This window comes from Hyperolius riggenbachi, chromosome 3 (assembly GCF_040937935.1).
Source record: "Hyperolius riggenbachi isolate aHypRig1 chromosome 3, aHypRig1.pri, whole genome shotgun sequence".
Taxonomy (NCBI): Eukaryota; Metazoa; Chordata; class Amphibia; order Anura; family Hyperoliidae; genus Hyperolius; species Hyperolius riggenbachi.
In genome coordinates, this window is record NC_090648.1 from 186,797,556 (window position 1) to 186,810,538 (window position 12,983).

Here is a 12,983-nt window from a genome sequence, read left to right on the forward strand (position 1 = left end):
GCAGCTTTTAACATACAAAATGTCAGAAATATCCTGCAGTGGCAGTGGCAGTGGGAAAAATATTTTTGAGGAAAACACAGAATAAATAAAGAATTTCAATACAATAAGTACCAAAATACTATTATAACTAAAAGCTCTAAATTATACTTGTACACATATTAACCACTTGAGGACCGCTGTGTTAAACCCCCCTAGTGACCAGGCCATTTTTTGATCATTGGGCCACTGCAGCTTTAAGGGCTCGCTGCAGGGCCGCACAACTCAGCACACAAGTGATTCCCTCCACCTTTTTCCTCCCGCCAACAGAGCTTTCTGTTGGTGGGGTCTGATCACTCCCCCAATGTTTTTTTTTAATAAATATGTATTAAATAAATAAATGTAGCTATTTTTTCTTATTTTATATCCGTCCCTCCCTCCCCCCACCAGCCAATCAGCGTGATCGGCTATCATAGGCTTCAGCCTATGACAGCCGATCCCTTTTGTGTCTGACAGGGGGACAGCCGTGTCACATGGCTGTCCCCAGTACAGCGCTGCTGTAGATCACATTGCTGTACAATGTTCTTAGACGGCGGTTTTGCCGTCTAACAGTCTCCGAGTGGCGATCGTCGCTGGGAGACTGAAGGCGGAGTGGAGCTCCGTCATCAGAGTGGAGATGCGGGCGCATTGGCGCGCGATCTCCTGCAATTCCCGCCCGCAGCCATTCACGGCAAGTTTGGAGTGAGCCTGGGGCTGTAGCCGCGTTCACGCCAATTGGCGTGGAGTGGTAAGCTAGGGGTTAAAGGAATTCCCTTCTAAACTGTTTCTCTAATTATTGTCCCGGTTCTCTTCTCCATTTTTTTCAGGTTTTCTCCTGTTTTATTTTCTTCTTCTTTGTGTGTGTGTTTGTGGGGGGGGGGGCACAACTGGGGGTTGCACTTCCTAAGTTACTACTCGAGTCCTACATCTCACACCATATTATAAAGTAGTGGTGTTCATAGGAGTAACCTCCTGACTTAACCACAATTACAATTTTACTCTCTTTCTTCTGGAACTTTCCACCACATTTGCTGGAAAACCTCTTGTACTCCACCCTCTGCAATATATTAGTATTTCCAACACTTCTCTGGGTTCTCTTTCCCCTGTCTATTATTAGTGCAAGATCATTTTCAATGATGATTCCTTTTTTTCTCACTTTCCTACCACACAGGTACCAAAGTCTCTTATTTTTGGATCTGCATTGTTTTGTCTTTTCCCCTTCTTGTTTGGCAAACATACTTGTTCCTTTGAACTACAATATCACTTGTATGCAGAGAGCTTTATTTTGTCATTCTTAGCTTGTAACCCTCTAGCCTGAAAACAAAAAAACACATGCTGTCAGCCATTTCTTCATGAATTTCTTATAACTCCTTAAGATGCATGTTAATAAAAATTGAATTGTTTATAGCACTCTTACCTTTTATTGTTTAGCCTCATCTATTTATACATCTCTGTCTGCCTTATTTGATCCACCAATAACCTACTGATATTATCCTCAGCAAATGTTTATTCTGATGTACACTACAGAATCAAGAGACTATAGTGGTGAAGGAACTGCCTTTGATACAGGAGCCTGTGCATTCAATCCTGGGGCTTCTAATATAGCCACCTGATTATTTGCATATCTATCAGCAACTACACTTAACAGCAATACTTTCAGAGCCCTGTGTGCAAGAATAATTGGAGCGGTTAAAACTTCTGTCTATGTGTGTGAGAGAGAGAGACAGAGGAGAAGGCAGTTAGAACAAACCAAGTGGGGAGGGGACTACCATATCAGCATGGCTCCTTACTGATGGAGAAAAGCTGTCATATGATGTAAATTAGCACTTCCAGAAGGCTTTCAAATAGAAAGCTCTTGAAAACTGATTAACTGGTTATCTACATATTAGCAGAGTAATAAGAACAACATATTTCTGCCATAGTGCCCCTTTAGTTCCCAACCTGGACACTCTGTTGTACTAGTATTTGCAAGGGTTTCCTCTCACATCACAAAGACATATTGATTGTTAATTGATTACCTTCCAAAAAAACAGGGCATTAGACTTTGATGTACATATTGATAAGTTCATTGGCTTCCCCTTCAACTGTGAAAGGGTGCATATTGTATGTAAATGGGTCTACAAACAAACACACGCACACGCACGCACACACACACACACACACACACACACACACACGCACGCACGCACGCACGCACGCACGCACGCACGCACGCACACACACACACACACACACACACACATGCATACACTTAGGACAGATTACAGAGTGAACGATTACCATGCACTTTGAGTTGTCAAGGAGAAAATTGCTTTTCATATGATTTTGTGTCACTGTAGACCATAATGTCTATGGCAGGACCCTCTAAGCAATGGCAGGACCCTCTAAGCAATTTGGACTCTGGGTTTTAGCTTAACTCTGGACAGTGGCAGCAGTAGGGGGCAATAACAAGGCAAGTTCAGCTACTGTGTACCCAATAATGGGGGGAAAAGCAGTGGGGATGAGTAAGTGGCGCTCATGGTTCTGTGGGCATCAGGGTTTGGCTATTGTGTAGCCTTACCTGAATCAACTGCATCATTAAACATAGTTAGATGGGAGGTTAGTGTTGGATGTAGGTGGAGGGGTTAGTGTTAGGCATAGGTAGGGGAGGGTTAGTGTGAGATATTATGTTAGGGAAGATGATTAATTGGTTAAATATGACGGTTAAATATCTGTACATGTATCAATATTAATACAATATCTTTTATTTTGCATCTGGTGAAATAATTACCTGGGTACTTTTCTACATGTATGCTTGAATATAATATATGTGCTATCTGTGTTTGATAACTGATCCTAAAGTAAACGCTGGAAGCACAGTTTTGAATAAAGGCATAAAACAGCCACAAAGAAAAACCTCTGTGTAGGCAGTGTCATACTCCTCTTCTGTAGCAACTTAATAAAATTGCGTAGCTTTCATTAAGAGATTGAAACTTTCCATTGGGTGAATTTGGCTCATAACATAAATAGAGAAAAACAGTGCATTGATGAATTAGCAATTGTGCCAATCCCACACAATGGGGCTTTTTTATTGTTTGCATATTTAGATTATTATCTTATTGGGAGCCAAAATATTACAAATGCCCACTCAATGCAACTGGTAACAGGCATGTTTTTGCAAAAATCAAAACCCCAAAAAACCCTTTCAAACTTGAATAATTTCCAACTTTTTGATGAGGCAGATGAACATTTGACTTTCTTTCAAGTTATAAAAGTTAGCATAAGCTATTTATTGAGTAAATATGGCCAGGCTATCATACAGTACAAACTACTTTATTTTCTTCCTCTGCTGAACAGAGATTTACATGGCTTTTTCTCTTCTTGTTGATGAAAATCAAGTAGCTGGGCAAAGATTAATAATTTTAATTTCCACCAGAAGATAATTGATTCATTTTCATTAATTAAATAGACCACACTATTCATCTCCTAACTCTGAAATTGATATAGTTATTCTAATTAGAATTTAAGAGAAAATTAATAGTATTTTTAAGTATCCGGAGAAGTTGTACAGAAAGTAAAATGTAACAGCTCCCCATACTCTCTTCCCCAGACATTCTTTTTCTTTTAATGGCTTCCATTAGAATGTTCAGTAAACGTGCCTCAATTTGCTGAATGCAAAGACTTTGAAAGTATGTTACACTACTTTACAATTATACTCTTCTTTAAGCTAAAACTTTATGCTGTTGATGTATATAAGCTTTCCTTGTTGACAATGATAATATTAAAGTCATATTATGATGTAAATGTAATGTATTCACCACCCCTCCTTCTGCAGGTTCTAAGCAGCTCTAGCACATAGCATGTCAATGACAATAGTTAGAAAATGTTATATTTTCTTCTAGTGCTTAACTCCTACTGTACCAGCAGTCAATGAGATTAGCTCACAGTGATCACAGGGTCAGAAGCCAATAAAACCGGCTCCTGGCTGACTCAGGGAGCTCTGACGTCATACTAACCAGCAACGAGAGAGCGTCGGGAGCGTGCGGTGGAGAGGATTGAAATCTACATACTGGCATAAATAACAGGTGCAAAACAGGGCGTAGATTTCAATCAGTGTGGTCCGGAATCGGTTAAACAAGCCATTACATATATTAACTAACATAAAAACAGTAAAGTAATGTAACCTGTTTTGACTCTTATTCCTGTCCGACTGAGAGGAATTGCTGCTGGCGTGAACATAAACACAAAATGTCAGTAAAATTAAAAAAAAACACTTCGTCCCCTGAAAGGGGCTACAGTAATATTGTCATGAACAAACAAATCATAACTCTTAAAGTGAAATTCCACATTGACCTTTTAAAACTACATGTCCTGTTACATCATGATTTAATTGGAATGAAAGTGACCTTTACCCAGCATAAATGTAGCTATCTGGTGCCCAGCCTGGCTCATGCTAAGGGTTTATTCACACTATGGCCCATTTGCAATTAACTTTTTCTCCTGAGTTTTCTCCTAGGAGATAATTTTTCGTCTTCAATTTAAATTAACTTTTTAGCACTTTGCAATGTACCAAAAAGTAGGTGAAAAAGTACTAACAATATTATTTTGAGTATTTATTTGCTTGTTGGGGGTATGGAAGGAATTTTGTTTACAAGTTGTGAAAATATCACCTCGGAGAAAACACAGGTGAAAAAGTGAATTGCATACGGCCCTATGTGCAGTTCTGTCAGTTATAGACAGTTGTAGAGACCGGAGCACCAACAAAGATTAAACTGAGTGCCACAACCTCATCCTTCGTGTCTAAAGGGGTACACACAGTCCACAAGAAAGTACAGGTTAGCACCACCTCACAGTCTTCAAGCTCTTTTATTGCATATTAAAAACAGTTGCAGTGACAGACCGCTGTTTCAGGCTGTATAGCCCTTTCTTCTTCTGAAAGGACTATACAGCCCGAAATAGCAGTCTGTCACTGCAGCTGCTTTTTAATATACAATAGAAGAACTTGAAGACTTTGAGCATTAGGTTCTCACCACCATGTTTGACGGTGGGGATGGTGTTCTTTGGGTTGAAGGCTTCTCCTTTTTTACACCAAATAAAGGAAACATCATTGTGACCAAACAATTCAATTTGTGTTTAAGCCCAGATTCACCAGGATGGCCTTGGTGGTGATCCTTGGATTCTTTTTCACCTCTCTCACTATCCTCCTGGTCAGCACAGGTATCAATCTTGGCTTCCAACCACGTCCTCTGAAATATTCCACAGTGCAGGACATCTTGTATATGTATATAGTGTTCTAACAGCACATATATCTACATTTCTTCAAAGTTCAAAGAGAAAATACTGTATAATCATAAAAACAGGGCTGGCCTTTGCCCTGACTTACACAAGCGCTTAAGAATAGAAAAAGACTGGGTCTCGACCTGGATTTTTAGGCCGATTGGCCAATTTTACTGTGCAGAAACCACAGTGCAAAAGCACAACGTTTCGACCTAGTGGTCTTTATCAAGTGCTTGATAAAGACCACTAGGTCGAAACGTTGTGTTTTTGCACTGTGGTTTCTGCACAATAAAATTGGCCAATCGGCAAAAAATCCAGGTCGAGACCCAGTCTTTTTCTATTCTGGACTGTTGTTACACCCTTGGTGAATACGGGTGTGGACTGGTTGACTCCCTGGTGCTGAACAAAAATTGTGGTTGCAGCATCAAGGTTTTATCTATACCTTACACAAGCGCTTGCTCAGGGTGCCACAATATGGGGTGCCACAATTTTTTAGGGGAATGGGTGACAGGTAGGGATGAATTTGCGGATTCCGCCAGTGCTTAATTCCGTCGCTATGAAAAATCCACCGGATTTTTGCACAATTCCGTGGAATTCCGGATTCCGATGGAAAAATGAAAGTAATCGCAAATGGAACCTTTTTATGCTATATGGTACCCATCGAACCTATTCTTAACTATTCCCTTAGTCCTTTTTTTCCTCCCTTCTCCCTCCCTCCTCCCGGAGGTAGGCTGCTACCGCTTGGTAGGCTGCTATCCTAACCATTATACCACCAACACAACACACTACAATGCTACATGCTAAAGCCAGCCTAGCATGTACCATTGTGATATATCCAAGAGAAAAATGAGCTTGGTTAGGGATTTGTAGGATGTCAAAATCCAACTCACATACATTGGCCAGGAATTGAACCCAGGCCCACCGCTTGGTAGGCTGCTATCCTAACCATTATACCACCAACACAACACACTACAATGCTACATGCTGAAGCCAGCCTAGTATGTACCATTGTGATATAACCAAGTGAAAAATTAGCTTGATTAGGGATTTGTAGGATGTCAAAAGCCAACTCACATACATTGGCCAGGAATCAAACACAGGCCTACCGCTTGGTAGGCTGCTATCCTAACCATTATACCACCAACATAGCCATGTAGATTCAGCTCTCTCTCTCTATCTCTCTCTCTCTAGTAGGGATGTCACCACTTTCCGCGGAATTGTATTTTCCGCAATTTGGGGCATAAATTGGTCATTCCGCTCCGTTTGGTCAGAACGGAATTGCTTTTTCAATCCGGCAGAATTCCGAAATTGCCTGTGAAATTCTGCCGGTAGCCGTTGATGGTTTTAAGCTGAAAATTCACTTCAATGGCATCAAGTCCTAAAGAGACAAGCAAGCAAGGAGGTTTGTCGAGCACAAATATTTCTTTTTAGGCAGAAATCAGTTTGGAGGGAAAAAAAATTTGCATTCCGTAAAATTCCGCAGAATTTCAGATTTTTCCGCGGAAATTCCACGATAGTGATCTAGCAATTCACCAAATTCTGGCAGGAATCCGCTGAATCCGCGGAATCCAGCGACCATCCCTAGTGACAGGACCACCATGAAGCTCTGCTCCCAAACTAGCATTAAGGTTTTCCCACAGACCCCCCAAAGCTCCACCCACAGCAATATGCCTGTGTGTAGCCAGTGATTCTCTCCCAAGCACAGCATGAAAGCAAGTGGAAAGAATTGAGATGCTGCACTAGATTAAGCGGTAAGAGGTAAGTTTCTCACTCATGCCCTCTTCACAACACTCCATCATTCAGCCCCCTCTGTACTCCTCAGCACCCTTTATAGTTGTGATTCTGTCCTCTGACCCTCTATACCCTCTATTCTCTCCTAGTCCCTACTGGAATCTCCTCCAGACTCTTAATAAGCCCCTCTCTCCCCCAGCACCCTTGCCCTTACATTCCCGAACATCCTAATAAGCCTCACCATCTTCTTTCCAGCTCCTGAATAATGCTCCATGTGCTCACTCACTCACTCACTACTCACTCACTCCACAGCACCTTCAAACCAGCTCTCACTATTTCCTTCCATACCCACAATAACGGTGCGCACATACGCACAGTAACTAAGGTCAGGACTACTGGCTTTGTGCACTTCTTTCCACACCTACTGTTGGATTCTTTCCTTCAGCTAATCATTTCTTGGTTTTTTAAACTGCATTCTGCCTATTCACTGCTCAAATACATAAAATTAACACCAGGGCCGTTTCTTGGGCAGTTCGGGCAAAGCGACCGCACTGGGCACAGACCGGCAAGTAGATGAAGGGGGGGTGCAGGCAGAAGGACATTACCGCTAGGGAGCTGGTGACGCGCGGTGCAGTCAAATGAAAGAAGAATATTACCAGCGCAATCACCTTCCTTGACTCCTCCTAGGTTGCCTGCATCAGACTTCAAGTCATCATCACGTCACCACTGCGAGATGACACCTGATGTCTTGTAGCGGTACTGCAGGCTGTGAGTGCGCGGCACCCATGGAGGAGTACGCTTTCCGGGCTCTCCTCACCTGGGTGTTTTCCTGCTTCCTCCTGGATGAGCGGCTGGTCACTAGAAAGTAGGCAGATCTACTTGTGACCTGTGGCTGTGTTTCTGTTCCTAAAGAGTAAGGGTCCGCGAGTCCACGGGGGTGGCGGAAAGGGGGCGCAATTTTTACACCCTCGCCCTGGGTGCAATTTTAGCCTAGAAACTGCCCTGACTGACACAAAGCTGTCTTGTATATATATATATATAAATATAAGGAAAGCAATGCTGAATATCTCTGAGGGAAAACAGAACATAATTTGACCTTTTGTTTTCAGTAACAAAATATATTGGCCTTAAAGTAGATCAAACAACCTGGGCAAAAGTCTTATCAGACAGTAAGCCTACAGATGTTCTTCTTAAAGGATATCCGAGGTGAAAGCTGCATATAAAGACTTGCTTACCTGGGGCTTCTTCCAGCCCATAGAAGTTTGTGTGGTCCCTTGCTGCAGTTACTCTGTGCTTCAGAGTTTAGCTGTCCCTTCTGAAATGATTGGCATCTGTGCATGCGCAGAAGCACACACACGCACCTCTTGCAAATGTGTTCCCATGGTCGGGAGCACTGCGCATGCACAGAATGCCCTCGGCCTTGGGAGTGCAATCACAAGAGGTGCACGATCCCATGTGAGCAATGTAGGACACAGCTGAACACGGGAGTGCAGCGGAACTGTGGCGAGGGATCACACAGACTTCTGGGGGCTTGAAGAAGCCCCAGGTAAGTATAGCTTTATACTGTATGCAGCTTTCAAATTGGAAACAAGCTCAATAAAAAGAGGCATACACTTTAATAGTTTTGTATCAGAGAGATAATAGTTCTAACCTTTCACCTAAGCCTATCCTTAACCCTCCAGGCGGTATGATTATTTCCAGATTTTGGGGTCTTTTTAAGATGTTTCAGACCCTATAATCAGGAAAAAATCATGCAGCCAGAATGCCAGTAGCAGTCCCCTCTCTCAATTACCTCCCTGGGCTCCAGTGCTGCAATTTTACCTCCATCCTCCAGGTGGCGCTGTAACTCTTCGGAGAGATCAATTACTGCGATCTCACCAGAGTATTTCAGAGCCTCCAAGGACAGGAAGGAGAACGGCTATCGAGGAGGTGAGTTCCTGCTGGGCACAATACTCTGAATAGAGCTTCCAGCGGCTAGCCTGAGCGTAGCTCAGGATCACCGCCAGAGAGGATAATGTTCAACTTAATTTGAAATCAGAAAAAGGCCAATTGTAATAACTATCAGGTTGATGTGTTTATTAGATGGTTGACAGAATACCTATATAATGGGTCAAAAATAGATGACCAACTACAATTCCCAGCAGCCCTACATTACAGTAGAATACAGTATATGGCAGAAGGTGATGGAAAACAATGGTCATGACATCAGGTACGGCATTAATGATCATGATGAACCTATCCTGAGTGCTGTTCCTGCTATTTCCTGCAGTAGTAGGCAGAGCTTGCATGCACACTTTCTAGCAATTTTGCTGTTCCAGAATGCAGATGAGGTTATACAGTTAAAGAAATGATGTAGCTGCACATAAGACATAGCAAAGTTATGGAAAAGTAGCAGTTTGTTGCACAATAGCAACTGGTCCTCACTATTTAAAGACTAAGCGCACATATCATAAAATTGTCACGAGACAAGATAGTGTGTCAAAACTAATCTCATAAAAGTGCAAACATATCCTCCACTCCATACCAGCAAAAGCTGTGCTAATGATTAGAAACATGATCATAGACAGGACTAAGTAGCAAAGGCCTGAATTTAACCATAGCTACAAAGTCTCTTAGACTAGATTCACACATAAAAGGTGTCCAGTCCTGTCCTGTCCTGTCAGTTTTTGACAATTGGTATCAGTTTTGCATGAGTTTTCTATGGCTTGGTTCACATAAAAATCTATACATTCCCGGTCCAGTCCTGCCAGCCTTGCATCAGTTTTGTATGAGTAGTTTAAGGCTTGATTCACACATAAAAGGTATACATTTATGGTCCTGTCTGTCAGTCTTGTGTCAGTTTTGTATGAATTTTCTAAGGCTTGGTTCACACATAGAATGTGTACATTTATGATGCAGTCCAGTCCTGTCCTGTTTTGTATCAGTTTTGCATCCGTTTCTATGGGTATGTTTACACATTAAAGGTGTACAGTTCCAATCTTGTCAGATAAAACTGATAGAAAACTGATGCAAAACTAATGCAAAGCTGAGAGAACTGAACAGGACTAGTCTGGACTGGAAATGTACAGATTTATGTGGGAACCAAGCCCAAGACACAACAAGATACAAAGTTCAGGTCACCTTTCAGGTGGAAGGAGTTAGACCTAAACCAGTTCACAAGAAACTCAGGCACTAGAGATCATAGCCTCCCTGGTGGTAAGGACGAGGTTGACTCGTTGTTAAAAAAAAAACTTGCTACAAATGGTATAGATGAGTAAGCTTTGTCCACGCTGAAAACTGGCCTGGAAAGCGTTATAATAGTGTAAGCGCACCACCTACTGGTAGTAGGCACATGTTACAGCATTACAGAAAATTACAGAAGCATTACAGAAAACTTCTGGAATCTAATACCATACTGTATATTGTACAGAGAATGACACTTATTGCCACACTGGTCTGAACTCAGCTGTGATGGACTATAACGACCACCATGGCTAAGAGTTTTGCAGAAGACCAGAGTGTATACAATGGCCCAATGAGGATCCCTAAAGATCTGGCATGTTGAATCTTTAGCTATGCCGAAGCATGACCCAACGGCATTGTTCTTGGCACCTCCCCACCCGCTGGAAGCCGCTAAGTCAGATGCACTTGTCATCCCTTCGCCCCCCCCCCATGCAATGCAACAGAGGCTTCAGCAGCCAAAGGCGACAGTGCACTAACAACAGTTTCTGGTGGTGTGAGCAGCAAGAACAATGCTATTGTGCTGTGCTCAGGCATTGCTAAAAATCTAACACGCTGGATCTTCATGCAATCGTTGTGTGCCTGATGTAGTCACGCTGGTCTCACCATAATGACCACCCCCGCCATGGCAGTGGTTATGGTGCACCACTCAGAATTCAGACCAGCGTGTGTATGGACCTTTAGTGGCGGGTTCAGGCGGATGTCTCAATCACCTGCCCAGAGTCTAGTCCAAATGCTTTTCTGCAAGTGTGCAGAAAAGCATTTGTCGACTTTCAGTGGCGATTCCCAGCGATTGTCATTTTTCATCCCGCAGGGGGACAAAGGGGTGCGGCGCTAATGGACCCCAGAACGACTAGACCCTGCTGCTTCCAGACAGTGGAAAAAATAAAGATCAAAATGCTGCTTTTGTATAAACGGCAGTAAATTAAGTGGAAGTGTCCTTGTGAACTGGTCCTTAGTTGTACCACACAAGAGAGATGTTTTAGGTAAACACTGTACAGTATTTATTTCTGCATCCATAGATTTATTTCTTCATCCATATTTGAGGAGGATTTTTCTATTTGTGATTAAAAAGTTTATTATAAAAATTTTAATTTGATTTTTTACATAGTTTTTGTATGAAATTTTTATTATACTCAAAATGGATACTAGACCCTTTGCTTGATGGATTTTAGTAAGTTGCAAGCAAACATTTCACGAAAATGAATTGAACCACTTTTTGCACAGAAATCCTGCAGAAAATGTACACTAGGGAGGTTAAGCCTGTATGGATAGGTGCTCAGCTTCACTATAGTTGTTAATTAAAAAAAACGATATATATATATATATATATATATACACTCTAAAGTTAATACTTATAATTTACACTAATAAACATGACTGCTTTTAGAATTTACCTTATTCAATATTGGGTCTAACTGGCCTCTGAATAGTTTCTGCTAGTACACTAGCTATACTCCAATGCTTTCAACTAACTCAAACTGAAAATAATACAATATTCACAACTATATTATGTCATGGAAGAATGTTTTTACCATTTGCTGGATTGGTAAATAAATAACACTGTTTGTCAAGATTTCTTAGCTATCACCTTGAAAATGCTGGCACAGTGGAGCTTGTGGCCCAGGACATTTTCATCTAAAGTACACACAACTCCTAATTTATTGGGCCTCAAAACGAATGGCATGCAAATTATGCTGCCCAAATGTACTCTGCCTAATTCACTGTGATAAAAATAATGATGCGGGAAAGGTTCCATACAGGAGTATTGCAGTAAGATTTTCTATATAAAACTATACAAGAGTCAGAGCTCCTGGCTGCAGTGCTGATTCACTGGCTATAATACTTTCTAAATCACACCTAGAGCATGTATACAAATCAGATATTGTGACTTTCTTATGACTCTCATGATCTTCTAACTTGTTCCATGGGAGACACTGAGGAAACATTACAGTCAGCGGATGAAAATTATAGCCAGAAAACTTGCATTATCATAAGGAAACTGATATGGCAGCCTCCTCCATAACTCTTAAATGAAAGGTGCACCTTTATAAAACCAGAAAAAGTGAACCTGCTTACCTGGAAGGGCTACATGACTGCCTGCTACGTTGAATACAAGGTCATTTGTATATCCCTGCTCCTTTTTTAAAGACGTAATTTAAAATTTACCCTTTGAATTGAAGTGTACCAGAGACCACTAAAATAAAAACAATTAAACATACCCTGGGTTTCCTTGGGGGGAAGAGTATATATAGATGCCCCCCCCCCCTCGGTAGGTGACCAAGCTTTGGAGTGGGCTGTCTGTGGTTCTCTGCCCCCCCCCCCCCCGGGAGTGCAATCACTAGGCTCTTAAGTGATGTCATTGCTTGGAGTGCTGTCAGCGCTACCAGCGTGGTGCCCTTGTTGAGATGCAAATAATTTTGCATGGGCCAACTCCTGTAGGTCATAGCAGTGAGTTGGTTTGGACCCTGCATATTCTGGCAGGCTTGTGCAATGTGCATTTGCTGTGCCATATTGATTAGTCAATAGACAGTTGGCAGCCAGTCGCATGTCTGTAGCAGAAAAAAAAGCATATGTTCTGGCTGATTTTTTTTCTACATAAATTTGCATTTGAAAAATCGTACAAAAATTTGATGCCGTTGACTTGCATTAGACCTGGTCACAAACATGGAGGGGGGGTAGGGATCCTCCTCTCTGAACACTGTTCCTTTAAGCCACTCACACCACTGCCCGCACTCTCATCCTTTGAAGTTCATGCTGTC